Source organism: Protopterus annectens, chromosome 2.part0 (assembly GCF_019279795.1).
Source record: "Protopterus annectens isolate FY-2018-M chromosome 2.part0, PAN1.0, whole genome shotgun sequence".
Taxonomy (NCBI): domain Eukaryota; kingdom Metazoa; phylum Chordata; order Ceratodontiformes; family Protopteridae; genus Protopterus; species Protopterus annectens.
The window spans coordinates 961,098,993-961,113,612 of NC_056728.1; positions in this window are offsets into that span (position 1 = coordinate 961,098,993).

Genomic DNA, 14,620 nt, shown 5'->3' on the forward strand with positions numbered 1-14,620 from the left:
CCACATATCCCAGAATTCCTTGCACCCCCTTCACCAAAGAACGTGTTCTGAAAGTGCTGTCAAAGACTAAAAATACTTCTTCAATGGCACTAACGAACATTTTCTCTATTGTCTGCCATGGTCATGCCTCACTATAGCAGGTCTTCTTTAATACAAGCCATCCGTCTCTTTGCTGAATGCCCTTGTTTCCTTTTGCTTTCTTCCTCTCTCCTAAAATGTCTTCAGCATATTGTCTCTGCTTTGTTGTACAAATGTAGGCATCAGGAAACAGCTTTTCTTTTAGTGGGGGGGCATGTAAGAGGCAGGCCTGACATTAGAGGTGCATTCTGCAAATGTGTACATGCGATGTTGTCCTGTCTCACCTTCATTCTTAACTGGTTGGCCTTTTACAAAGCACGAGGTCTTCCACTAGCTCGTGGCTGAAAACCCATTCCCATCATGCCCTAGGAAACCTCCCCAGATCATGTTTGCCGCTAAACAAGATCGGGTCCTTCCATACTGGCTCAGGCTAAGTGGAATTTTCTTTCTCCTTATTTTTGGATACTTGTCAGATAATTAATATACATATATTTCTTCTAGCGTTTTATTAGACAGCTTTACTAGATTTAGTGTGTTTGCTTCTGTTGGTTTTTGGTGTTGGCCGTTGTTTTCTTCTTTAGGCCTTTTCCCTTCCTTATCCCGGATTAAAGTTTATATTTGCTAAGCCCATTTTTAGTTATAGGGCCTCTTCTTCTTCTTTTTGTTAGTTTTATTAACAGGCTCATTTGAGTTAGAGAGCTGTTGTGAACTTGAGTTTTTTTTCCCTTTGTTTCCCTTAGGCAATAGCAGCCCTCTAATTTAAATAGAGTTTGGTAATTCAGTTTACTTTACAAGGGTCTTCTTCCCTTCTTAACTTTCTTTCTCTACAGAACTGCCCTTTTTCTGTTCTAATTTGAAGGGCTTTTCCCTGAGTGTTTTTGCTTGTTGATTTCTTTAGTAGTAATTAGTTGCTGTGTTGTTATTTACAGCTATAATGTCTAAGGATCCAAAGGAAACTAAACCCTCTGGGTTCAAGAAATGTGGGAAATGTAATCAGAAAATGTCACTGACTGATTGTCACACTGTTTGTGTGTACTGCCTTGGAGCAGTTCACTTACAGGAGTTCTGTGTGATCTGTCACTTTTTTAGCCATAGAGTTCTCCTTGAAAGAAAGAATAAACTTATTTTGAGAGGTTTGGTGAAGACACCCTTCACTGAAGCATTTGAAGAAAGTCAGAGTTTTTCAAAATTGGCCAAATCCCCTTCTTTAAAATCCAAAAAGTCATGCAAGAGGTCATCCTCCTCCAGTGCTCAATTGGAGTCATTAAAGAAAGTTATCTAAAGTGTCATCTCACATGGGCCCAAAAACCTACAACCTCAGCTCCTTCTGTGCCGGTGCTGATGGAGTTTCATTTACATTGCCAGTCCCTAGAATTGGAGCTGGTTTCTCCCACTTTGAGATTCCCTTTTCTACAGTCTCCTAGATCTCCTGCTCCCTCCTCTCAGTCCTCCAGGAACCACTCTAATGATAATATGGATTGTGTGGTGTGGAGGCTACTAAAGACACCGGCGCTTGCCAAACTTTTGTCTGCTCCAACCCAGAGGGAATTGGAACTGATCAAGACTACCCACCCTTTCAACATTGATTCCTCCTCCAATCCAATCTGGAACCTCAGAACCAGAATATCTTGAAATTATTGTAGTGGAACTGTCATAGCCAAGACATACCCCAGTATCTTCGGTTCAGACTACTGTTCCGACATCTTTGGTTCTGACCGAACTTGAGTCTAGGAGCCGACACTCTCCGTTCGGGTCTGGGGAGGAAAGTTGGATTGGACAGTTGTCGGATCTGAACTTGCATGGGAGTTTCCTCAGACTAGGGGCGAGGGGCATTCAAGGTGATGAGGACAGTGCTGTCTCCACAGACAGGTCCACTCTCGGGTCGAGACATTCTTCCCCCAAAGGCACCAGTGTGTGTTTTAGCACCATTGCTTCAACAGAGATGCGGAGACCCTAACCCACAGGATGCCCCAGGTGAACCCATCTAGTCTGAAACCTCTCCAGAATACTCTTCTGAAGAGGTTCCTTGGAAAACACTATGAAAGAAGAAGCATTTAGACTCCCCAGAGGAGTCCATCATATCTCACACAGGCCTTGATGAGTCAAAAGGGTCCCCATGGTCACCTCTGAGGATATCTCCTCAAAGACATCCTGGAAATACTTAAGCAGAAGTGGCTGGAAGCCCATCAACCTTTCTGGAAGAGGAGTCTGATTCTGCCACTTGGGTGTTTCTGCCTTTCGAACTTATAGATCTAGTTTGTCAAAAGGTGTGGGAGTCTCCAGACTCAGTGGAGCTCATTCCTCGGAGGCCAATTAAATTCATAACATCTCCTACAGATAAAAATTTTTATATGAAGGTAGTCCCAATAGATGCTATGATGGTGGTGGTGGCGGCCACCAAAAAGGAGCTTTCAGAGACATCCTCTTCTGTCCATCCACCGAACAAGGAGGCTCATACAATGGACAGATACCGAAAGCGCACCTTTTCTTCAGCAACCTTCCCACTCAGATCACAGAATTATCTTACCCATTTTACCAGACTTCAGAGAAAATCTCCTGAAGGAGCTAGGAAATACTCTCCAACATTCAGTAGCTGAAGGGGTGTCAGAGAAGGTTTCCTCTCAGCTCTCCACCTTAAATTCAGTGGTCAACTCCTCCATGAGAATCATGTCATATGCAGCGTATGGAGCAAGTAGGGCAGCGGGCTCAGGAATTTTGCTAAGGAGACATTCCTGGATGTGCTTGTGTGACTTTGCGGAGCCCTTTAAATCTTCTTTTGTTAATGCCCCTTTCAATGTCTCTTCCATGTTTGGGCCAAAAGTCAAAGAAACCTTGATCAAGTGTGAACAAGAAGGAAAAACTCTCTCTGCCGTAGGGATCCATTTTTCCCTACCTTCTAGAGCTTATCAAAAAGTTCAAAAGGGAGGAAAAATGTGGTTCTGAAAATCCCAGAGAACTTTCCAAGACACATATGGTGAATCTTCCCCCAGAGGCAGAGGGGAAAGCAATAATGGAAGACACGAGCCATGCAGAAGAGGGGGTCCACAAAATCAGGGCGACAGGGAATCTTTCCTTGGTAAGCCCTTTCAGCACTCCTGAAAGGAGGCCTGCCTTTCTGTCTCTGGAGGCAGTCAGGGGATGCTTACTTTTGTACCCAGAAGCCTGGCTAAAAATAACAAGACAAGTGGGTACAAAGCATCATATCCAGAGACTACTCCAGTCCACTTTTCTTTCCCCATCCCAAACATAGAAACATCCCAGACATTCCACCCAAAGGGAACAGGCAACTCTAGAAATACAAAAGTTGCAAGAAAAACAAAAAAAAAAAAAAAAAAAAAAAGGGTCATCCAAACAGTCCCCACAGCCAAATAGGATCCGGAACTTGCTCAAGGTTCTTTTTAGTTCCAAAGAAAACAGGGGACTGAAGACCCATCCTGGATCTCAGCAAATTAAACAAGTCAGTAAGAAACCCAAAGTTCCGGATGGCAATACTTCAGTCAATACTCCCATTTCTGGGACAAGACAATTTGGATGTGCTCTATAGACCTCCAGGATGCATACTATCACATAAAAATGGGCAGATGATTCAGGAGTCATTTGCACTTTAGGCTGGGAGCCAGTCAAAACCAGTTTTGAGCTCTGCCCTTTGGTCTCACTGCGGCCTCCAGAGTGTTCACCAAGTGTATGGCAGTGGTCATGGCTCACTTGAGGCGCCTAGGATTCCGAGTGTTTCCGTACCTAAACGAATGGCTCCTAACCTCCACCACCAAGCAGCTACTAATAAAAGCAAGAGGCACCACCTTGCAGCTCTGCTCTCACATAGGAATCACAAATTACGAAAAATCTGCTTTGTTGCCATCTGAACATATTGTTTTTATAGGAGCAGATCTAGATACAACAAAAATGATGGCAAAACTTCCCCCAAAAAAAGAGTTCAAGTCCTGCGACATCAAGTCAACAACCTACTTTCCAAGAAAAAAGCACAAGCAAGGACAGTCCTAAAAGTCTTAGCAAGCATGGCAGCAGCAATAACCGTGATTCCATTAGCATCTCTGCACTTGAGAATTCTCTAGTGGCTACTGTCCACTCAGTGATCAATGCAGGAATTGCCGATGTCCCACAAAATATTGATAATGGACTCTTGCAAAAAAAGACCTTTGTTGGTTGCTTTACTCCACTCAGGTCACTCTCGGTCGACCCTTTGCACTTCCCCGACCATTAGCCACTGTGACCACGGATGCTTCTCAGATAAGGTTGGGGTATTATCTGGGAAGCGACAACAGAACAACAATTCAACCAGAAATACAAACAATGACCAGCACTCGACTCTGTAAACACCATCAACCAACCACAAAACGAATTGACCTAGGTTTCGTCTTTATTCAGACTTCTTCAGAATAGTAATAAAAACAATTCAGACCATGCAAGCTTAAATAAGAGACAAATCATGACATCATTACCTAATTGATTAATTGACATCCATCTTACTTAAAGCAAACTGAACACACTAAAACAATATTAAAAAACTGAATTGTGAATTAATATGTATATTGATTACAAAAACATACAATAAAACATACAAGGAAAGAATACAATAAAAACAATTATTATAATCCCATTAACCAAGAATATGCTTTAATTTTAAAATTGGGGCAATACTAATATGGTCATTGATGCCTGGTGATACCATGGCATTCAGTTTCAGTTGCCACCTCATTTCACTGATATCAAGGTGAAGGTCTAGGACATTACCTTGTATATCCCTAACAATTTGCTGTATTACACAAAATTTGAATACATGCCCACCATGCAAATCAATATGTCTGTACAAGGCATTAGTTTTTTTCTTTAGCCTTATATCTGACATATGCTCTATAATTCGGTCTCTAAGGGATCTACTGGTTTTACCAACGCAATATGCTGGACATTGACCGCATTGTGCCAAATACACCACATTTTTGGTGTAACAGTCAAAATGTCCATATAGCCTGATAGAAACACCAGCCACATTAAACTTAGAATTCGTTGGCAATACAAGATGACACACACTACATCTACCACATTTAAAATTACCAATATGCCTACCAGTTGAATTGAAAGTACTACCACCCTTCTCAAATAATTGCTTAAATGATCTTGCCTTCCTGAATACACATTTAGGAAGGCTGCCCAGCTTTTCCCATACCAGATTATCAAGCCTAAGTAACTTCCAATTGTTAAAAACTATATCCCTGATGTAAGGTGCATCAAATGAGTATGTGGTAATGAAATAAATGCCACATTCCTGGCCCCCCTTATCAGCGTTAATCACAGTTGCTTTGCTTCATCCATGTTGGGCATTAACCATATCAATACTATCATCTACACCCATAATTACAGGTTCATTACTCAATCTAACTTTTAATAACGACCAATACGTACCATCTACTCTCTTTCGCTTTACCTCATCTGCTATGACCTTACACATGCTTTCAGGATAACCTCTCCTAATGAACATACTCATAATGAATTCTACCTCCCTCAAAAATTCCAATTCGTCACTAATCATTCTGGCAGCCCTGACCATCTGGCCTTTAACAATTGCTTTTTTCTGGTGGCCAGGGTGCCAACTAGAATAACTAAGATACGAGTTGGGAAAAGTGGCTTTCCTGTGGATGGTAGATGTTAAGGCATGCTCAATGGGATAAATTTTCAAATTGACATCTAAATATGTAATCCCCTCTTTACTAAAAGCATGGGTAAACTTCAAGAATTACACCGTGTCATTAATATACTCAAGAAAACAATTGACATCTTCGACAGTACCATCCCATACTATGAACAAATCATCTAAAAAACGGGTGTAGTGTCGAATCTTGGACTTAAACTTGTTTACAAAAACATATTCCTGCTCCCAAAATGACATAATGTAATTTGCATAAATGGGGGCGCAAGCCGCCCCCATAGCAACACCTGTGACTTGCTTAAAATAATGTCCCTCAAAGAAGATGAAATTGTTGTTTTGTTGTTTAATACTGTCTCCATCAAGGTAACAAGCACGTTTATACGGTCCTGATCATACAGTCCAGTTTAGAGAAGCTGCCACTCTAACCATTCTAATCCTATGTCATTAGGTATAACAGAAAAAAGATTGACAACATCAATAGTGACCAAAATAATGTTGTCATTAATTTCCACAGTTGTTAATTTTTCCAAAAATTGCCAAGAATCCTTGGTGATGTAATCAAATAATTTGATCCCTTTTTGTAAGTGGTAATCCAAAAACATACCTATGAAACAAGTTTTACTACGTTTACCATCTACAATAGGCCTGAACTTAACATCCTCTAGCCCTTTATGTATCTTAGGGATTCCAAAGATACTACTCACCACGGGATACTCATTATTTATGTAAGAATACTCCAATTCATCAATTTGCCCTTGCATTAGTAAGGCCTCCACTAACAAATCCACCTTAGTATAAGCAATGTTGACCTGATTTAAACTACTTTCCTCATAGGTGTCTCCATTTAACATAATTAACATGTGATTAATGTAATCATTCCTATCCATGATAACTAAGCCACTGCCCTTATCCGGCTTCATAAACCTAATAGACTGATCTCTGATCGATTCATTTAACAAAAAATATTCATCCTTGGTTAGATTATTTGCCTTACTAAATGCCTCAAATCCACATGCAGACTTACTCCTATTAATGTAATCCCTAATGTCAAGTTCACAAACCTTCTCAAACAACCTGACTGTATTATTAGAAAGAGGCATGAACCTACTGGGCTTTCTTAAAACCACCCTTTGCCCTCCAAGTGTATCATGAAACATTAACTTCAAATTCATCTTCCTTGTTAACAACTTTAAATCAATCAAGATGTCACTTAAGTTACCCCTTACAAGGGGAACAAAGGTGGATCCCTTTGACAATAATTCAACATGTCCTAAATCAATGACCTTACTAGAAAAGTTATAAACTTTGTAATCACCATGGCTGTTGCAAACAACCACAGGGTTACTAATACAATCACCATTAACCATTTTTAATTGCTCCTCTGCAATCTGAATTAAATGTTAAATTTCCTCACCAATACTCCCTTCAACACCACCCATGGTTACATCAATGCTTTCACAAACAGAACTGATAAGTTCGTCATTGTTTTCGCGTGAAATAAGAGAAGTCAAATAAATGCTTAAATCAGCATTTGGATCAATCTGCTCACTGTCAGTCAAAAGAACTGACGAGCCAGTATTGCCAGCAAGTACTTCACCAATGCAAGAAATTTCATTGGGTTCTACAATAATACCACTAGACTCTATTGTCATAAAATCACTTTCACCATGACCATCCATATTGCCGTCCATTTCAATGTTAAGACAAACTTTAGGCTCTTCATTCATACCAAATGAATGTTTGGATGCACCACAAGCACCAAAATCACCATGGTTGTTACAGAGTCGAGTGCTGGTCATTGTTTGTATTTCTGGTTGTATTATCTGGGAAGGACAGTCCAAGGCACTTGGCAAGATCATGAGGTCCAGTTGCACATCAATGTCCTAGAGATGAGAGCGGTACTTTTAGCACTGCAAGCAATTCAGGACTCTCTTCCACTGGGAGATATTGCAATACAGACAGACAACATATCAGTTGTGTGGTACATAAACAAGCAAGGAGGAACTAGGTCTTACCCCCTTAGTCGGGAGGCCCTGAGAGTATGGCAGTGTGTGACCTCCTCTCAATGTTTTCCGATAGCAATGCACATCCTGGGGAAAGCCAATGTGATATCAGTCAAACTCAGCAGAGAGATTCTGATGCTTCACTAGAGGTCCCTAAAACAAGAAGTAGCAGAAATTATTTTTTGCAAATGGGGCCAGCCTTGCTGCAACCTTTTTGCCATGTCTATGAATACCAAATGCAGCAACTACCTTGCCCTAATCCCCCCTCTGGGAGGAGTCACCAAGGGATGCACTTGTTCATGATTGGCCCTCAGATCTCCTCTATGCCTTTCCTCCCTTTCCATTGATACCCAAAGTTCTTCAGAAAGCCAGTACCTTGGGAAGGGACTTAATACTCTTTGCTCCATACTGGCCTCATCAAATCTGGTTCCCCTGCCTTTGGCTTCATCTCCAGGAGGAGCTGTGGATTCTGGACCCAGTTCCAGACCTTCTGACTTATACATCAGAGATGGTCCACCCCTCCCTTCAAAAGCTTGGCTGCTCTGATTACAAACATAGCCAGGTTCCCTGACCTTTTTCACTCGGTAAAACGTACCCTGACCTTGTCTTATAAGGCTTCAACTAGGAATTTATATATGAGTAAATGGAAAAGATTCTCTTCTTGGGCTTTAATAGCATTGACCTTTTCTCTGCCCCTATAGCTTCCATTCCTGAATTCTTCGCAAAGCTATTTTACGAAGGTGCAGCTGCAGCTACTATTAGAATTCAGTTAGCAGCGATATCTAATTTCCACCTGGGTGAATCAGGGCCCAATGTAATGTCCCACAGACTTTGCAAGGCATTTGTTAAAGGCACTGTCCTATTAATACCACCCAACAAAGCCCCTCCAACACCATCGGACCTGAATTTTGTCTTATTCTGTTTGATTCTCCCCCCATTTGAACGTGCATCATCCTGTGATCTAAAGTTTTTGACTTGGAAGACTATTCTGTTGATAGCCATCACTTCTGCTAGAAGAGTTTCAGAACTACAAGCATTGTCTATGAAGCCCCCCCTACATGCTTTTCCATAAAGATAGAGTATCCCTACAAACAAACAAACAAACCCATCCTTTCTGCCCAAAGTATGCTCGGAATCTAATTTGAACCAATCATAGAACTACCAGTTTTCTTCCCAACTATGGCAACCAGGCAGACTATATGCTACACCAACTAGATGTACATAGACAAATACCTTTCTACTTACATAGGACAAAGGATTTCAGAAAATCTGACCAATTATTTGTATCATTTTCAGTCTCTAAAAAAGGTGCTTCTGTGTCTAAAGTCATACTTTTGAAATGGATATCGGATTGTATTACTTTCACTAATAAATCTCAAAACAAAGAACTCCCCGACAAAGCAAAAGGTCATTCTACAAGAGCGATAGCAACCTCTTCTGCTTTTTGTGCTGCAGCAACATGGGCAAGGCCTCATACCTTTATCACTCATTACAAAGTAGATTTGGCCTCAAGGAACAGGGCCTCCTTTGTGTCCACTGTTCTGAAGAATATTCTCCCTTGAGCCACCCAAGAAAGATGGTGCTATGGATGTTGTCCCAACCAATTAAGAATGAAGGCGAGATAGGACATCATCACATAAAGAAGTTATGTACTCACCATAATGTTTCGTGTGTCTTGTTCATCTTGCCTACATTTTTGCATCCCACCCTCCTTTCCCCCAGCCTTTGGCTCCTGGAGAACTGAGCGGTTACAATCGAGAATTAATGTTCTTTGACCTTCTTCATTGCTCTTTGAGTTACCATGTAGTTCAACCACTCAAAGTAGCCAAAAACCTGGGACCAAATAGTAAGAACTCCACGCTTAATCCTTGAATGAAAGCATAAAAAATAGCACACTGATATAACAGTCAGTTAAAACTCAGTAAAATCAAGTCGGTCAAGCACTTTCGTCGTAAGACTTCATCAGAACAATTTAAAATGGTTAACACAATCCTTATATACATAAGCTTTCCCACATTAAACACAGTCAATCAGTTTTTAAAGTGTCAGTTCACAATATACGTAAAAACTTATTACAAAAAACCATAACACTCCAAACTTTAAAGGTTAATCCTATTATAAATGTTTGTGTAAGACTCATATCTACCTAAAAAATACCAAACTGTGAAAATACTAAAAGTTTAGACATAAGTAAGTAACATATATACATACAAGGGGTTCAACATTTTTAACTATGCAGGTATTGAAATAAGTAAAGATTTATTTCATCTATTGATGAAAGGAATAAAATTTGTACCCTTTGCAAAGGAGGATGTGAGGACTACACTAACGGAACTAGAATTATATGTTAGAAAGATGAATTTGAAATTCTTGTTTAAAGATCACTAAGTTGATGGTGAAAGGGGGAAGTTAAAAATAAAAAAGAGAAGTTGTTACAATCCACCACTACACCCCCTTATTGGCACCTTCGAGAAGGTTTGTTCCCAGGAGATACACCAAGTTTTACAACAACACAAACCAAAATTTTTCAATACAACTAAGATGGAGAAACAACTACTGGAAGAGATTAGAAGTAACCCCAGTTTAAGATTTATGAAGCCTGACAAGGGTGGGGGGAGGGTAATGGTAAACACTGAAGATTACAGCAATAGGATTTTTGGTATGCTACAGGATGAAACTAAGTATCCGTGTGTTTCCAGAAATGAAATCAATATTTCCTATAGGAAAATTAAACTACTTCTTGAGGATTCCTTGTTTCAAGGGGTTATTAATGAAGAAATTTAAAATTTTTTTGAACAATGAAAATCCTACTATCCCAGAAGCCTTTGGGATTCCTAAGACCCACAAGAACATTTTTGACCCCCCCCCCATACTGGCTCATTATTTCTTGTCAAAACAGTATTACATATCCCCTGGGGGTGTTCACTGACTGGACGGTTAGAAAGGCTCTAGTTCCCATCGAACACCTGTTGGTAGACTCTTGGGACTTTTTGAGTAGGGTTAAGAAGGAATACTACAACACGGAGGTTAGTTTTTCTACTATAGATGTGATGGATTTATTCACATCAATACCACATGATAAGGGACAGGAATTTTTTCAAGAGGTTCTGGTTGAAAAAAACAACTTGAGTAACCCTATGGTTAACTTTATTATGGAATGTATGGAAGTGATTTTAAAGAACTTCTTTTGTTTTGGTGGAGAGTTCTTCCAACAGGTTAATGGGGTGGCAATGGGTAGTAGTTGCACCCCATTATTTGTCAACCTAGTAATGTACCATTGGGAAAGTTTGTTTGCCTTGAATACCCTTTACAAGGACTCTTGGCTATTATACCTTAGGTTTTTGGATGACCTTTTTATTTTTTGGAGGGTGGGGGACATGCACACCAATTTTGTTAGATTTCATCAATGGGATTTGTGAGTATTTTAAGTTTACAGGCAACAGTGGCAATTCCTCTATTAACTACTTGGATGTTCAACTCTGGAAAGATGTTAGTTTAAGTTGTTTTCAATCTAGCGTGTACCGAAAACCTACCTTTTCAAATCACTACCTAGAATTTATGAGTAGTCATCCCCTTTTTGTAAAAAGAAACATAGTGAAGGTCCAGATGGTATGAGCAGTTAGAATGTGTTCCAATTTAGGGCTAGTAAAATCTGAAACAGACTTTCTGACTAGTATGTTTGGGGATAGGGGATACTCACTGGATTTTGTTAAGGGTATAAGTGACCAAGTTATAAATGAATGGGGTTCAAGGTTTAAACCACTACTTGGTGCAACACAGGATAAGGTGGTCCAAGTCAAAGTGCAAAGTAGTGACCATACACACTCCATGGCGCTACACAAGGGGAAACTTCCTTTTGAATTAGAAACAACTGGACCATTTTTAAAAGTAATCAGGAACTATTGGCAGTTATAGGTAATGAACCTACTTTTTCCTATAGGACTAATAGGAACTTGAAAACCCTACTGGAACATCCCGGGGTGGGTATAAACAGCATTATGAATGGAACGACAAAATGTGGGATATGTGAATATTGCAAACACATAGTTGGCACCCCAAAAGTTAATTTAGGCCCCTATAATATTGAAGTGAGGTTTGGGGCAGGATCCTGTACAACTAATGGTTTGGTTTACCTTGCAACATGCCAACTTTGTGGGTATTTCTATATAGGTAAGACAGAGAGGAGGTTGCAGAGGAGAATTTACGAGTATTTATATAGTATTTCGAAGAAAGATGAGAACAACACACTATATAGACATATTAAAATAAACCCAGACCACTTCTTTCTTTTTGGTATTTTAGAGGTGGTTAGTAAAGATATAAGAGGGGGTGATTGGACAAACAAACTATTAAGAGCTGAAATGAGATGGCAGCTTAAACTGAATGCCACTGTTGCTCCTGGCATTAACGATCATATTAGTATTAGACCAGAGTTAAAGTATAGGGCTGCCAGACTTTAACAGGTCCCCATTACTATTCTAACCACAATTGTCACTTACTTATGTCTAAACTTTTAGTATTTGCACAGTTTGGTATTTTTAGGTAGATAGGAGTCTTACACAAACATTTATAATAGGATTAACCTTTAAACTTTGGAGTGTTATTTTTTTTGTAATAGGTTTTTACGTATATTGTGAACTGGCACTTTAAAAACTGATTGGCTGTGTTTAATGGGGGAAAGCTTATGTATATAAGGATTGTGTTAACCATTTTAAATTTTACTGATGAAGTCTTAAAACTCAGTAAAATCAAGTCGGCCAAGCGCTTTCGTTGTAACTGACTGTTATATCAGTGTGCTATTTTTTATGCTTTCATTCAAGGATCAAACGTGGAGTTCTTACTATTTGGTCCCAGGTTTTTGGCCACTTTGAGTGGTTGATTTGATTTTATTAGTGGTGTACCACCACTCTTATAACAACAGATACTAAAGGAACTATATGGTAAAGAACAAAGTAGTGGTGTATATCAGCAAACAAGATCTGGGGAGCTTTCCTATTGCAGGATGGGACAGGGTTTCAGCCACAAGCTAGTGGAAGACCTCGAGCTTTGTAAAAGGCTGAGTTGGAACCGAGGATCTGTTCTGAACCCAACCAGTTAAGAATGAAGGCGAGTTGAACAACACACATGAACATTATGGTGAGCACATAACTTCTTTTTTCCTCAGACTTTGAGTTGCATAGACACTAACTGCTATGGAACGGGAGCAGTCTTAGTACCACCCATAGTCTTGCACAAGTCTTTATCTGTGTGTGTGTGTGTGTGTGTATATATATATATATATATATATATATATATATATATATATATGTATATATATATATATATATATGGGAACCATGAAAGTCTCTTAGGAGCTTACGCTTCTAATATACATAATTCTATTACTGTTGTACTGCGAGTTTGCATTGTTTTAGAATTTAAACCTAGTATACTTGCTTTAAATATTCTATAATTTATACACACACAAACACACACACAATATATATATATATATATATATATATATATATATATATATATATATATATATATGGGTTCATATGAATCCGTCGACAGCTGAAACATTGACGCTTACCTCATCGACACCAAAGCATCGACCGTTCAGAACATCGACAATCCAGGTAAGCGATTTTCCCCCTTACAGGACCCATGGTAGCACTTGTTTCACTAGTGCGACGCTATGGACAACGCAAATTCTCAACAGTCGCTACCATGGGTCCTAAGTGCTACCATGGGTCCTTTAAGGGGGAAAATCGCTTACCTGGATTGTCGATGTTCTGAACGGTCGATGCTTTGGTGTCGATGAGGTAAGCGTCGATGTTTCGGCTGTCGACGGATTCATATGAACCCATATATATATATATATATATATATATATATACACACACACACACACACACACACACACAATGTGTGTGTGTGTGTGTGTACATATATTATATATACACATTTCTTCACAATGACTACAATATTATAGACAATATATACACTCGTACAAAACATTCATGCATGGAAAAACAATACAGGTGATTGTGGCAAGCAATATAATAGATTCACAGCAATGACTTAAAGAAAAATCTGAATGTTATATATTGAAATACCACCAAAGGAAATTTTGCAGTCCAGGTTTCATTCTTAAAAGGCAGAGCTTCTTCAGTGTATACTGATGAACAGCAAGAAGGCACATTAAATAGTTCAGAATTATGGGGGAAATTTCTTTCAAACTATTCACAAATAAATATTTTGATTTATAAACAAATTCACATTTAAAGTTATTAAATCTATATATGAATAAATAATGTTTTGATTACATATACAAGAATAAGTATTATGTATGAAATATAGCATTACATAAATCTTTTCTTGTATGGCCACCTAGTGGATAGTAGAATTATTTCACGCAAAGCCTAAATTTACAAATTATCTACTGTATTAAAAACATTTAATTCACTCTATACATGGTTAAATTCTAATCCCACATATAAATATCCACTTCTGTATATGATCAGTTAAGCTGTATAATCGAAGAGCTGGAAAATAATATGTATTTTAATATAGGATTGATATTAATTTATATACATATATTATATTTGTTACATTCACACTTCATAGAGGGGGCAAGTAAATTAATTATTCAAACATCTTATATGCATACAAAACTCTGTATTGCTGTCCCCATATCTGATCTGGCAAAAGTTTTACACCAGATGCCCTTCCTGACGTAAACCTCCCCATTTATTCAGGCTTAGGACCAGCACGAAGAACTACACTAGCTTTTGCATCCCCCATATGTGTAGCAGACGGAGGCACTGATGAAAAGACAGGAGTCAGAGCTGGAGGTGGCAGAGTTAAAGATGTTAAGATTTGCACTGGG